Raw genomic sequence first — 15,108 nt, 5'->3', positions numbered from 1 at the left:
ACGAGACAGCACTTCACATCTATTAGACTGGCCAGTATCCAGAACACTGCCAACACCAAATGCCAGTGAAAATACAGAGCAACAGAAAGTCTCTCATTGCTGTTGGGAATACAAAAATGGTATCGCCACTTTGGAAGACAGTTTAGCAGTTTTCCACAAGGCTAAACACAGTGTTAAAAAAAAAAAAAATTCAGCTGAGTATATTTGAAGGCCTAATTGGTTTTATTAAGCGACTCCAGAATCGGGCAACAGCCCATCCAGCAAGTAGAGTGACATTCAGAGGAGTTGTACAAAACGGAATGTTTTCATAGGAAGGAGAGTGATGCAAGAAGTTACTAGAAGAAGAAAAGAAAGGACTGTTTCAGCCAGAACATCTTCTTTTGCTGGGGGAAGGGAAGGAAGGCAGGGTTTGTATCATGCGGAGGACTCACTACTGCTGACGGGGAAATGTGGGGAGGGGTTTATGGCACTTCTACAAGGTTCTTGGAAGAGGTTGAAACTGTATTTAAATCTTCATTTGCCACCATGGGGGGCAAAAGACTCCAATTTGGACTTGTTTTTTCTTTTTTAACAATTGTCTCACCATATGATCCAAAAATCATGCTCCTTGGTATGTACCCCAATGAATGGAAACTTCTGTCCATACAAACACCCATACACCGATGTTTAGCAGCTTTCTTCATAATTGCCAAAACTTGGAAGCAACCAAGATGTCCTACGGGTGAATAGATAAACGAGCCGTGATACATTTATACAATGAGATGTTCTTCCACGATACAAAGAAATGAGCTATCAAGTCATGAGAATACAGGGAGGAAACTTAAATGTAAGTTGGTAAGTGAAGAAAGCCAGTGCGAATAGGCTACACACCCTGTGATTCCAACTATGGTAATGACCTTCTGAAAAGGGAAAAACAATGGAGACAGAGAAATATCTGTGGTTGCCCAGGTTCACAGGGGAGAGTGGCAGGATGAATTGGTGGAACATGGGATTTTCAGTGGAACTATTCTATGCAATTCTGTAATCGTGGGTACATGTCTATGCATTTACCAAAACCCCCAGCACTACCCAACACAAAGAGTGAAGCCTACCATGATGTATGGACTTGGGTGATGATGATGTGTCAGTGAAGATTTGTCGATTATAACAAATGTACCACAAGAATGCAAGATTTTAAAAATCAGGAACCTGTAGCATCAGGGAGTGGCATACCCAAGAACTCTCTGTACTTTCTGCTCAATTTTTCCTTAAGCCTAAAACTGCTCTATACAATAAAATCTATTCAATTTTTTTTGGCTTCATGAAAACAAAGATGAGTGGCAACCATGATTATAACGGGAAGTTATTACAGAATTACCTCGAGGGGTTGGAGCTACACTGCTTGCCAGAGGAGAGATCTGAAGAGTCAGAAAAGGCCAACAACAAATCTTAAAGGAACACATGGGTGAAAATGACAACTAAAGAAATGTAAGTTAAAAGTACTACTTTACACATTTTAAATTAGCAGAATGCAAATCGAGGCGCTGTTTTACACATCCTAAATCAGCATATAATTTCAAATGCCACCTGGCATTCACCAAAGCTGTGAGGAATGTTATAGGATAATTCTCGACTAGTGGGAGCCTACTTGATAAACACTCTCACTTGCGGGTGTGGTGAACAAGATGCTCATGAGTTTTCAACCAGGAAATTCCAGAAATTTATTCTAAGGACTGTTTCGTGAGAACCAGATTCTACAGAAGTTAAAAATCTATTGAGGAATATTATGGTCCAGGAAAAATGCCTTGGTGTCTCCAATAAATTGACATTTTCCTTTTTTTCTTTTTTCTTTTTTGTTTTTTATTATTTTTTTATTGGTGTCCAATTTGCCAACATATAGAATAACACCAAGTGCTCAAATTGATGACATTTAAAAAAGTGGGTGTGGGGAGATGTTCCAGGATAGAGGAGAGTTAGAAGACATATAACCCAAATGCAATGTATGGACTTTGTCTGGACTCTGATTTGCATGAATTGTTAAAAGATTTTTTTTATATCTATGGGGAAATTTTAATATGGACTGGAAATGAGGTCATATTGACAAATTATTGGTAATTTTGTGGTAATTTTATGATTATATTTTAAAAAGTCATTATCAGAGAGGCATTTTGAAATATTTATAGGTAAAATGTCATGCCAAAAATAATCCAACTTTCATATTATGTATGTTTACCACAATTTTCTAAAATCCATGAAAAGTAGGTAGTGGTGGGGAAGAGGGGTGTGGGAATGAAATAAGATTTGTAAGTGTTGACAGTGGCTGAAGATTTATGTCAGGTACATTGATATTTATTATACATTGTATATAGGCTTAAAAATTTCCATAATAAAAAGCTTTAAACTATCCCATTATAGTGGACTATTATTTGTACCTTACTACTAGTTCTAGATGGCGGGACATCAAATGGCCTAGGAAAGACTCCATTTCCAGCATTCCTTGTGGCTAGGCATGGCCATGTGATGAACTTCAGACCAATAAGATGCAAGAAAAGTGACTTGTGACATGTGCTCTTCATGAGTCTTGCTCTTCATAAAACTCCATGTACAGGTGTTTCCCTGGTCTTTGCCATTTCCCACACCTATGGGGTGGGGACAATCAGAAGGAACCAAGGAATCCTGAGCCTTTTGTTGCCTCCTAATCTGAGAAGTTCATTCTTCATTGCATAAAGATAAGAGTGAGGGATACTTCATCTCCCTGGATCATTTTGGGACCAATTTCTAGGACTACATCAAGTGGGCATTCATTGGGAAGGTCAATCATTGAACACACTCTCCCTAGCTTAGTTTAGGTGCAGTTAATCACAGGGCATCCTTGAACTTCACAGATACAAACTAAGAACGTTTAGTGTCAGCATATTTAGGAATTTCCTTAGCCACTTGCTCTGTGAATACAGATTATGAAGACTTTGTATGCAGCATCTTCTATGTGCCAACTGCTGCGCAAGGTCTGAAGAAAACAGATTAATAAAATATTATTTCTCCCTCTTTTAAAGATCATGTAGTCTAGTGATTTAATTTATATAGTATTAAAGGCAGAAATATGTGCACTATTGATGGAGAATAGATCTTTCCAAGACCTTTTTCCAGTGGATAGTCTTTCCTCCTTTGTCGAATATTAGTTGACCATAAAGTTGAGGGTCCACTTCTGGATTCTCTATTCTGTTCCATTGATCTATGTGTCTGTCTTTGTGCCAGAACCACACTGTCTTGATGACCACAGCTTTGTAGTACAACCTGAAATCTGGCATTGTGATGCCCCCCGGCTCTGGTTTTTTTTTTTTTTTTTAATATTCCCCTGGCTATTCGGGGTCTTTTCTGATTCCACACAAATCTTAAGATGATTTGTTCCAACTCTCTGAAGAAAGTCCATGCATGGTATTTTGACAGCAATTGCATTAAATGTGTAAATTGCCCTGGGTAGCATTGATATTTTCACAATATTAATTCTGCCAATCCATGAGTATGGAATACTTTTCCATCTCTTTGTGTCTTCCTCAATTTCTTTCAGAAGTGTTCTGTAGTTTTTAGGGTATAGATCCTTTACCTCTTTGGTTAGGTTTATTCCTAGGTATCTGATGCTTTTGGGTGCAATGGTAAATGGTATTGACTCCTTAATTTCTCTTTCTTCAGTCTCATTGTTAGTGTATAGAAATGCCACTGATTTCTGGGCATTGATTTTGTATCCTGCCACACTGCTGAATTGCTGTATGAGTTCTAGCAATCTTGGGGTGGAGTCTTTTGCATTTTCTATGTAGAGTATCATGTCATCTGCAAAGAGGGAGAGTTTGACTTCTTCTTTGCCAATTTGATGTGGAGAAAGGGGAACCCTCTTACACTGTTGGTGGGAATGTGAACTGGTGCAGCCACTCTGGAAAACTGTGTGGAGGTTCCTCAAAGAGTTAAAAATACATCTGTCCTACGACCCAGCAATTGCACTGCTGAGGATTTACCCCAAAGACACAGATGCAATGAAACACCGGGACACCTGCACCCCGATGTTGATAGCAGCAATGTCCACAATAGCCAAACTGTGGAAGGTGCCTCGGTGTCCATCGAAAGATGAATGGATAAAGAAGATGTGGTCTATGTATACAATGGAATATTCCTCAGTCATTAGAAATGACAAATACCCACCACTTGCTTCGATGTGGATGGAACTGGAGGGTATTATGCTGAGTGAAATAAGTCAATCAAAGAAGGACAAACATTATATGGTCTCATTCATTTGGGGAATATAAAAAATAGTGAAAGGGAATAAAGGGGAAAGGAGAAAAAATAAGTGGGAAATATCAGAAAGGGAGACAGAACATGAGACTCCTAACTCTGGGAAATGAACTAGGGATAATGGAAAGGGAGGTGGGTGGGGGTTGGGGTGACTGGGTGACAGGCACTGAGGGGGGCACTTGACGAGATGAGCACTGGGTGATATGCTATATGTTGGCAAATAGAACTCCAATAAAAAGAAAAAAAGATCTTTCCAAGACTAAGTATAATGCTATTCTTTCTGTTTAGATATAAATTTGTGAATCTCAGCAAATCTCTGCTTGCTTCAATCTAGCAGTGAAAGAATGGAGTTAGTATTCAGAATTTTTTAACTGCAAAAACCCATTATAACAACAAAAAATATTTTAAAGGACACAATTCTGCTGGTAATCACTTAATACACATACTATTTAAATTTTTCCATTTACTTCACCCCTTGTTTATATTTATATAAAATTTTTACAAAGCTTAACCAGAGGACATGTATAAGACTATACTGGAAAATATTTGGTCCAACCTTCCTTTCATTCAAGCATTTTTCATATCTTTATATGGTCTGTATACATATTTTAATGGCTGCAGAATATTCCATCATTCTGATGGACTAAGCATATTTTGCTTAGTTACTATCTTAATGTTTGTTATCTGGGTTGTTTTGAATATTTTACTATGATTTTTTTAAAATGATATAATAAACAACTTCATGAATTTAACCTTTTCCTTTTGAAGTATTTCTTAGCAAAAGTTCCCAGGAATAAAATCACTAGTTCAAGGAGTGATTATTTTTATGTTTCCTGCCAAGTTGATTTCCAAAAATATTGCACCAATTATTATTACTAGGAATACAGCAGTTTCAACAGAACATCACCACATTTGGGCATTTTCACATACATTTTTGATTAACTTAGAAAATATCTTTTAGAAATATATTTATAAAAGTATATCTCTTTTTTTCTTTTTTAAGATTGCAAGGGAGTTGACCATTTTATTTGAGAGTTGACCGCCCTTCTGTGAAATGTAACTGTCCTTTGCACTGTTACCTATAGGGTCTTGAAGATGGTCATTGTATCCTGGCTCTTTTTTTTTTTTTTTCTTCAGGTTTCATTTTTTTTTTTTTTTTTTAAGAGTAGTTTTAGGATCATGGCAAAATTGAGAGGAAAGTACAGAGATTTCCCATGCTCCCTCTGTGCCCCCCATAGTACTTAACCTCCCCATTACCAAGATCCCCCACTAGAGTGGAACATTTGCTACAAGTGATGTATCTATGGTGACACATTGTAATCACTCGAGATTCACAGTTTACATTAGGGTTTATCTCTGACTCTTAATAATGTCTATTACTTGTTGCTTTCAATCACAGTACAATTTAGGGAAACTCTTTAATTAAACATTTTTTTGACAATGTATAGCTAACAAGGATAACCAGGGCAAGTGAGTCCCCATGGTGCCTTAATATATTTAAGCAAAAAAGTATGAACTGATTAATAGATGCCAAAATGTTAATAATTTCACATGATATATGAAATACAGAATAGATCACCATGAAATATATAGCTCCATCTACTGTATGTACTTTGAATTGGTTATCTCTGGGTTTTGTACTTTTTATGGACCTTTGTCTATTTTCATCCTGAATTTAATTTGGGAGTTTTGTAAGCAATGTCAGGCTCAGAGCACCTTGCTGGACTCTAAGGGATATAAACATAATTAACATGAGGATGCTATCCCTCCTGTCTCCTAGATGAAGGGTTATTTTTTATTTTATTTTATTTTATTTATTTGAGAGAGTGAGTACAAGCAAGGGGAGGGGCAAAGGAAGAAAGACAAGCAGGCTCCCTGCCCATGCAGGGCTCTATCCCAGGACCCTAGGATCATGACCTAAGCCAAAGGCAGACACTTAATGGACTGAGCCACCCAAGTGCTCCATCCTAGGCCCTGGCCCAGGCTGACATCTGGTGACCTGCGGACCCTTGGAAGGACCAAGATTTTAGGGTCTAAGAGAAGTTACTCTGCTTTACCTAAAGCTGCAATCATTTGATGGCAGTGAAGTTAAGTGATAAGAGAGGAATGGACTTCTAGAAAGGATTGGAGAGGTGAATAGGGGCAAGGACAAAGAGAGGCCAGTGGTGTTCTCACTAATCCCCAGCTGTCAGCATTTCAAGCCAATGAAAGGACATGGTCAGATGTGACAGTTCCACGATGGACCAGGTCTTTTGTTCAGAGCAGGTGTGCCTCGCACAGGCCAGACTGCATGTTCTGAACTGGAAAAAGCCTCAAGCAACTACTGTCTAGTAGATTGAAAAGATGCTCAAGGATGAACCACCCTCTGGGGTGTGTGCTGAAATAAGTGTGCGTGTATGCAATGTGCCTTGACAGTAGAGAGAAGGAAGACATTGGCTTTGCTGTAGGGAGCAAGGACAGCAGCAGCGGGGCACTGGGTGTCACATGGGTGACCTCACAAAGGAGGAGGCAGGTGAGATAAACATGGGGCAGTAGGATTTCTAAGGGCACCGAAAAACAGGAAGGGCATTTTGGGCGAGGGGAACAGCACTGACACCTGCATAGAGGCGTGACATTTCATCATGTGTTTAGGAAACAGAGTAGCCCGGTGCAGCTAAAGCTGAGTCAGATGTCAGGGCAAGAAGTTACATAAGCGGGGACCAGCTTCTTGAGGGCCTTAAACTCCAGAGTGAAAATCCTGCAGATGCTCAGAGCATTGAAGCAGGGCAGAGACAAGAGAACAATCTTCTGGAAGCAAAGCATAAGGTGGATTGTAGTGAGTTAAGACTTGGAGAAAAAAACAAAAAAGACTTGGAGAAAGCCTGGTTAGGAAGCTATCGGAATGGGTTCAGAAGAGAAATGGAAGTTCACCACCAGGGCAGTGGCAGTGTAAAGAGGAGGAAACAGAATCACAAGGGGAAGTTCAAATTCACCTTTGGAATGGATGATAAGGAGCCACCAACTGGACCTGGGCGGCATCTTTAATCAAGACAGAACGTTGGGAGAAGGGCTAATCAGGCACAGGATTAATATCCATCCATGGACATACTCAATGGCACATAAAAATTGCTCTATCCACATTATTATTACTATTATATATCTTAAAAATGCAGTCCTCGTTTGTTGACTTTTCAGATTCTCATTTCCATTTTTAGAAAAGTTAGGTAATTGAATGTCTTCATATTAAGCAAAATGCTAGAGATTACTAGAAAAACTTGTATTGCATTTAAGATCATTAACCCTTAAATCAGAACCTTTGTAACTTAGTCCACTCGACGTTGCCCATTAATCAACCCTGAAGCACTAATATATCACCACACCTACTTTACCTCTGTCTCCTGCTCTCGCACTGGACCAAGAGCATCTGCCAATCAGATGCCAATTTATTTGCCATTATGTCCCCACACTCTAGGGGAATCTTAGAATATGGTCATGGCCAGTGTTCCCAAAACCTTTGTTGAAGAATGAAGGAAGAAATGCATTAGTGGATGAATGAGGCAACAAAAGAATGAAATTCTGGGGGGAAAAATCCCTTCTTTTGGACTAAATGTAATGTGCATCATACTTGGAAATTGCCCAAATGACCCAGGCAAGGGATGAGTAGAATGAACTCTTGGTGGACACTGGAATCCACGATGAACAAGGGCCTGCTAGCTTCTCACCCAGAAACAGCTAAAGTCCAGCTGCCCACATCCTCCCTCTTTATAACAGTTTTCTTACTAAATAGACTATTCAAAGAGAGCAGGTTTTAGCCAAACAATTTGGATTCAGTTTCTAATTTTGTCCAGATTTTCTCCACACTTCACAGACTTTTTGTATGAGGATATTGATTCAGGGACAAACTCCCAAAGACTAGTGTTGTAAACAAGGTCCTAATTCTCACCTAAGAATTTTAGGCTTTTACAGTGTCTCCAAGATGGGATTCCAAGTTTTTTCTATCTTGTAGGTCTTGCGTAATCAACACGCAGCTTCTAGTACCTCATCTGACCTGACAGATCCAGCTCCCTGCCACCGTGTCTTTATTCCAGCCCCAGGAAAGGGATAAAAGAGGGAAGGAGAACATCTTCGTTTTAGGGGTATGACCCAGAAATTGCGTGCATTACAATAGCCAAAGTTGGTCATGTGGCCACACTGGCTACAAGGCATTTTGGGAAATGGAGCATCTAGTTGGCTCCCTGTGTGCCTGCCTGAAACTCCCATCACCGGAACAAGGCCCTTAATCTTCTTAGGCTATGGATCCATTTGACAATCTATTGAAACTGCTTCTCAGAATTCTTAAAACTTTAAGTAAAAAAAAAAAAACAACAACAAATCAAACAAAACCTTTAAAAATATTTACATTAAAAATAGTTGTGAAATATTTGCATTTGTGCTTATTGGATTAACAGCAAGCATGGCAACAGGTCTAGTCACTGCTGTAACTTAGAGTGGTCGTCACTTATATTACATTTGTAATTGAAGGAAATGCTAAATTTCAGTTAGAGGTTAGTTAAAAACAAAGATTTTTTTTTTTCTTATTCTGTTTCATGAACACCCTGAATTCTATGCAAAGATTTCTTGGAGTCCGTGAACCTCCTTTAGGCATCCCCACTAATAACATAAAAGGAAAGGAGACTGGGTGGTACTCATAGTATAGGCCATACTCTACATTTCAATCCATGCCCAGGCTCTGTGGTCAACACTCAGTGAGGAGACAGAAACCACAGAAACACTTGAAAGGGGAAAGTTTAGGGGCCCATGGGGGGGCTCAGTCAGTTAAGCGTCTGACTCTTGGTTTCAAGTCAGGTCATGATCTTAGGGTGGTGAGATCAAATCCCTGCATCAGGCTCCGCGTTCAGTGAGGGATCTGCTTCAGATTCTCTCTCCCTCTCCTTCTGCCCCTGTCATTCTTGCTTTCTTTCTCTAAAATAAATAAATAAACCTTAAAAAAAAAAAAAGAGCAAAGGGACATCTGGGTGGCTCAGTGGTTGAGCGTCTGCCTTCAGCTCAGGTCATGGTCCCAGGGTCCTGGGATCAAGTCCCACATCGGACTCCCTGCAGTGAGCCTACTTTTCCCTCTGCCTATGTCTCTGCTTCTCTGTGTCCCTCATGAATAAATAAATAAAATCTTTTTAAAAATGTTTAAAAAGCAAAGATAAAGGGAAAGTTTAATATAATTATTAACTATAGTAAGGATTTATGTCACAAGGAGTTGACTAGCAGGAAGTAAAGAGAGCTCTAAAGGATAGAGGAATTGAAGATGTAAAAAGAGCTGAAGACTGACAACCAGAAATTGTTAGAGAGCAGGGTGTGGCTTACTGGATGACAGAGTAGTTGCTGGTGGAACTTACTGGCAATGAATCATCTAGGTGCTGGGGAAAGCCATTCCTGGAGAGGCATCTCACTCTAGGCACTCTGAAACCATGTAGAAGCTGGTGGTGCTGGGTGCTGGGTGCTGCTGACAGCTATATACTGCAGAGACCAGGCTCTCAGAAAGCCATATATACTGCCAGCCGAGCACCTGTGTGAGTCAGGTGCTGGGGGCGGGGGGGGGGGGGGGGCTGCTGCACTGCTGTAACTAGGGATGCTTCACACCTGATGACCAGTCTGTGGCCCCTGTTTGCCACCAACTTGCAACTTTCCTTCTTACTCCAGGCTTGTTTCTCCAACCAATGCTTCTGGGCTTCTGCCCACAGCCTCGGTTGCCTCCTAGTTCTCTAACCAAAGATCCAAGAATGGCCCTGAATCTTGCCTACTGGGCTGGAACTTGGATACTCTGCTCAGCCTTTTCTAGCACGTAACTTGGAGCCCCAAATTATTATCCAAATATCTTCCCTTACCAGGTTGAACTGTATCACAAACTGGAAAATTGGGTGAAGTCATGATGTTTCCTGAGAACCTCATTTGCTATGGGGTCCTGCATGACAGACTGAATCTTCTAAGACCCAGCCCCATCAACATCTTTTAGATCCTGGGAACCTTGCTGACTCTGGTTTATAGCTGTTCTAGTGTCCCAAAGCCCTATCTGGTTCCTAGTGCCAGCCCTTTCCTGCTGCCCCTGTCATTCTTGCTTTCTTTCTCTAAAATAAATAAATAAACCTTTAAAAAAAAAAAAGGGCTGAGCCTTTTTGCTGAGCCCCACAAGGACTTGGGGTTTAAGGCCTTCAGACAGTCAACAGCAAATGTGGTAAGTCTATGATTAGCCTTAGGAGTGTGGAAAGGTGGTTCTTACCCACGCAAAGTTTTGCTTCTTGGGGTTTTTAAAAAAAGATTATTTATGCATGAGAGAGAAAGAGAGAGCACAAGGGGGGCAGGGGCAGAGAGAGAGACTCCTCAAGCAGACTCCCCACTGAGCCCAAAGCCTGACTCAGGGCTCTATCCCAGGACACTGAGATCAGGACCTGAGCGGAAATCAAGACTCGGATGCCTAACTGACTGAACCACCCCGGTGCCCTGCCCCCACCATGGGAAGATTTTTGTGTGTGTGTGAAGAGTCTAGAAACTCCTTCACCTTAAAATACTTCTTTCTCTCTTCTGTTCCCTGCTCCCTCTTTCCCCCACCCCAGACACATACCTTAGCTCCAGGCTCTGTCAATACTGGAAATAGTACCATTTGTGATGTTTCCTTTCAGAGTCAAAATCATTGTGATTGCTGCAATCGCTTTCAGCTACTAATACATACACCTGAGAGAGATGACAGGACATTATTACCTATTAACACCTTGCAATGTCTTATTTACTACTTGCTTTTAATAAGCTGTCTACAAATGGGGCCTGAGGAGATAGGTCCCAAAACATGTAGATGTGGGTCGACTACACATCTGGCTTGCCTAGGACGGTACCAGTTTATGTATTTAATTATGTCCCAAAATTACGTTTAATAGGGTCCCATTTCCCTATTGCCTAGGTTTAGATGTGAATCAGTCACTTAACCCAAGTTGGGTGGATCTGGAGCATGTGCTTTCATCTAGGGGAGGGAAATCTGGAGGACAGACTGAATTTACACTGGGAAGCAGTATGAAGGATTGAGGAAAAGTTGTCAGAGAAGAGAAAATGCCAAGAGTGTTGCCAACAAGCTTTGCTGACTCAAGAATCTGCCTTAACAAATCTCCCTGCATGTATTAGGCTCCCACCTGTCAATGCACCTGGAAATAGCACAGGTTGGCTTTTTAGGAGCACAGCCTAGCAATCCAAGCCTAGTGCCACAGGCCTTGAAGTCAGCCAGTCTTGGATTTAAATCTCAGATTCATTACTAACTGGTATGTGACTGTGTCCCTTATCTACAGAGCCTTCTATTGATATTCTGTGTCCCTTGTCTCTTTGAGCCTTAGTTTATTTGTAAAACTGAGATAATGGTAACTTTTAAACCAGTACTAAAGATTAAATGCATTAATGTGTGTAGGGTAGGGGCACCTGGGTGGTTCAGTGGTTGAGCATCTGCCTTCAGCTCAGGTTGTGATCCCGGGGTCCTGGACAAGTCCTGCATCAGGCTCCCTACAGGGAGCCTACTTCTCCCTCTGTCTATGTCTCTGCCTCTCTCTGTGTGTCTCATGAATAAATAAATAAAATCTTTAAAAAAAAAATGTGTGTAGGGTATGTAGCACAACGGTTGGGGCCCAGCAATCACACGAAGTCATCAAGTGATATCAGTAGTGGGTATCTTAGGGATTATTTGTCCACCTGTCCTTCTTTGAAAGCTTCCCGCCCCCCCTGTAGTAGGCCAAATAAAGCTGACCCCCAAAGATATCCCTGTCTGATCCCTGGAACCTACTAATGTTACCTTATGTGGCAAAAGAGACTTTGCAGATGAGATTAAGTATCCTGAGATGGAAAGATTATCTGGATCATCCAGGTAAATGCTAGGGGTAATTGCAAGTGTGCTTTTAAGAGGAAGGTAGAGAGACATTTGACTCCAGAAGAGTAGAAGGTGATGTAGTGTTGGAAGCAGAATGTTGTGCTTTGAAGATGGAGGAAGGAACCTCAAGCTAAAGAACACAGGCAGCCCCTAGAAGCAGAAAAAGGCAAGGAAATGGATTCCCCCCTCAGAGCCTCCAGAAGGAACTAACCTTGCCAATACCTTGGCTTGAAGCCCAATGAAAGTGATTTCAGACTCCTGACCTCCAGAAATGGAACATAATACATTTCTGTGGTTCAAAAATAACTATTTGTGGTAATCCATTAAAGAAACAACAAGAAAGGAAGACACCTGCCCATGGTGGCAGTCTCTGGACTGCCATATTTCTTTCTTTCTTTCTTTCTTTCTTTCTTTCTTTCTTTCTTTCTTTCTAAGTTGAGATGTAACGGACATGTAGCGCATTACATTAGTTTCAGGGGTACAACGTAATGATTTGGTATTTGTATATATTGCAAAATGATCACTACAATAAACCATTCACTTCCATCACCATCCACACCTACAAAATGTGTTTTCCTGTAATGAGAACTTGTAAGATCTACTCTCTTAGCAACTTTCAAATGTGCAATAGCATATTATTAACTGTAGTCACTATGCTGTGCATGACAGCTCCATGACTTATTTCAACAGCCTTGTTTCTCTCACTTGGTCTAAGACTTGATACATGACCTCAGCTGGGCCAATTGGATTCTCCCTCCCAGGCATTTGGAATTTTAATCTAGATTTATGGGTGTTGAGACATATCCATGGCGGAATGCCAGAGAGATGGTGCATGAGCTTCACACCGGTCATGCTTCCTGTCCTCCCCTTGGATTATTCAACTCTCCCTCTTATATAACAGAGATCCATTGTAGGATTGAACAGTATCCTTCCCCCCAAAATCCCCTTATCAATTAAAGTAGCTAGCTTTGGGGATCCCTGCATGGCTCAGTGGTTAAGCGCCTGCCTTCGGACCAGAGCGTGATCCTGGAGTTCTGGGATAGAGTCCCACATTGGGCTCCTTGCATGGAGCCTGCTTCTCCCTCTGCCTTTGTCTCTGCCTCTCTCTCTCTCTCTCTCTCTCTCTCTCATGAATAAGTAATTAAAATCTTAAAATAAATAAAATAAAATCTTAAAAAAATAAATAAACTCTTAAAAAAATAAAGTAGCTAGCTTTGGTTTTGGTTGATTGTCACCCCAAGAAATTAATCAATACAGACAAGCTGTAGTAAACAATCAACTAAGAAAACAGCTTGTCTGCCACAAGCCACTGGACTGTGGCCTATCTGGAAGCACCAATTCAGGCCTTTGTAGCTTTAAAGACACCAATGGTCCCTGAGAAGATGCTCCACAGCACAACTGAATAGTGCACAGATGAAGCACCGGGGCTGCTGAGAAGGCCTGGCATAGTCAAAGGTGAGGCAGCTCACTTTGGGGGGAAGCCTCAAATGTCATTCTGAGTAGAGCTGCATATTCTTGACACATTCGTGGATTTTTACTAAGAGATTGCAGTTGGGGTGGAGGTGACGAGGGGGATATTGAAGAAACATTCCTGCTGCCCAGTTGCCAAACTTCTGGGAGAAATACAAAACATGGATAGTTCAGTCTAAAAAACTCGCACTTACCCTGGCAGATGATCAAGCTCTCCAAAGTGTGTACACTTTGAGAACATTGTAGCTGAAACCTGGGGTGGGACTGATTTTGTTTCTACAACTAGCTTGCTTCATAATCTTTGGTGTCCATTCAAAAGCCAGTTTGGTGACAGTGACTTCCAAAGAACAGGTGTCTTTTACTTTGGGGCTCATTCATCCAGAACACTTCCACTAGACTACTACTTTGTGCCCAGAATGGTGCAAAGTGCATGTGGTACAAAGAGGATTTGACACATTTCCTGCTCTCAGGGGCTGATTGCTGAGGTGTCAGACACCGAAACACACTGCTTCTCTAGGAAGCATCTCAGAATTTTGAAAATTCCCTCACCTAGGAGATCGTCAGTATCCGGAGGGCACAGACCATGTGCAATTCTCTCATTTCCTAGGGTGCCCAGCGTGGGATTATGAGGGTAAAGAATCACCATACTTGAGACATACTCAAGTATGTGTTGCTCCTTCAGGGACGCCTGGGTGGCTCAGTGGTTGAGCATCTGCCTTTGGCTCAGGTCATCACCCAGGATCCTGGGATCGGGTCACACACTGGGCTCCCTGCAGGGAGCCCACTTCTCCCTCTGCCTATGTCTCTGCCTCTCTCTCTCTGTGTTGCTCATGAACAAATAAATAAAATCTTTTTTTAAAAAGTATGTGTTGCCGCTTTTATTGAATTGATTTCAATGATTCTTCCCACATCTTGAATATTCATGATAACTACAACTTGCAGGATGTTGATTATGTGAACACTTTACACATATTTCATTGCAATCCCAAGTCATAGGTACTATTATCTACACATTATGAAAGACAGAACTGAAGTCTTAGTAAGGTGATCTAGTAAGAGATGGAGCTGGATTCCCAAAGTGATTATCTGGAGACAGAGCCTGACCCCTCTTTCACTTTATATACTGTCCTATTACCACATTTTATGGAAAATTTGCTAAGGATCAATGAAAATTCAAGCTTAGGGGCACCTGGGTGGCTCAGTTCAGTTAAGTGTCTGCTTTTGGCTCAGGTCATGATCCCAGGGTCCTGGGATGGAGCCCCACATTTGGCTCTCTGATCTGTGGGAGTCTGCTCCTCCGTCTCCTTCTGTGTGCTCTCTCTCTCTCTCTTTCTCTCTTAAATAAATAAATAAATAAATAAATAAATAAATAAATAAATAAATCTTTTTTAAAAAGAAAATTCAAGCTTACTATTTTTCATAATCCTTTTATTTGCAAGGACAGAAATGCAATTTGAATGGCTTTAAAAATATTGGGGCAAGAATGGGATGAAGCTGGTTTT

Source organism: Vulpes vulpes, chromosome 6 (assembly GCF_048418805.1).
Source record: "Vulpes vulpes isolate BD-2025 chromosome 6, VulVul3, whole genome shotgun sequence".
Taxonomy (NCBI): domain Eukaryota; kingdom Metazoa; phylum Chordata; class Mammalia; order Carnivora; family Canidae; genus Vulpes; species Vulpes vulpes.
Note: the sequence above shows the minus strand (reverse complement) of the source record.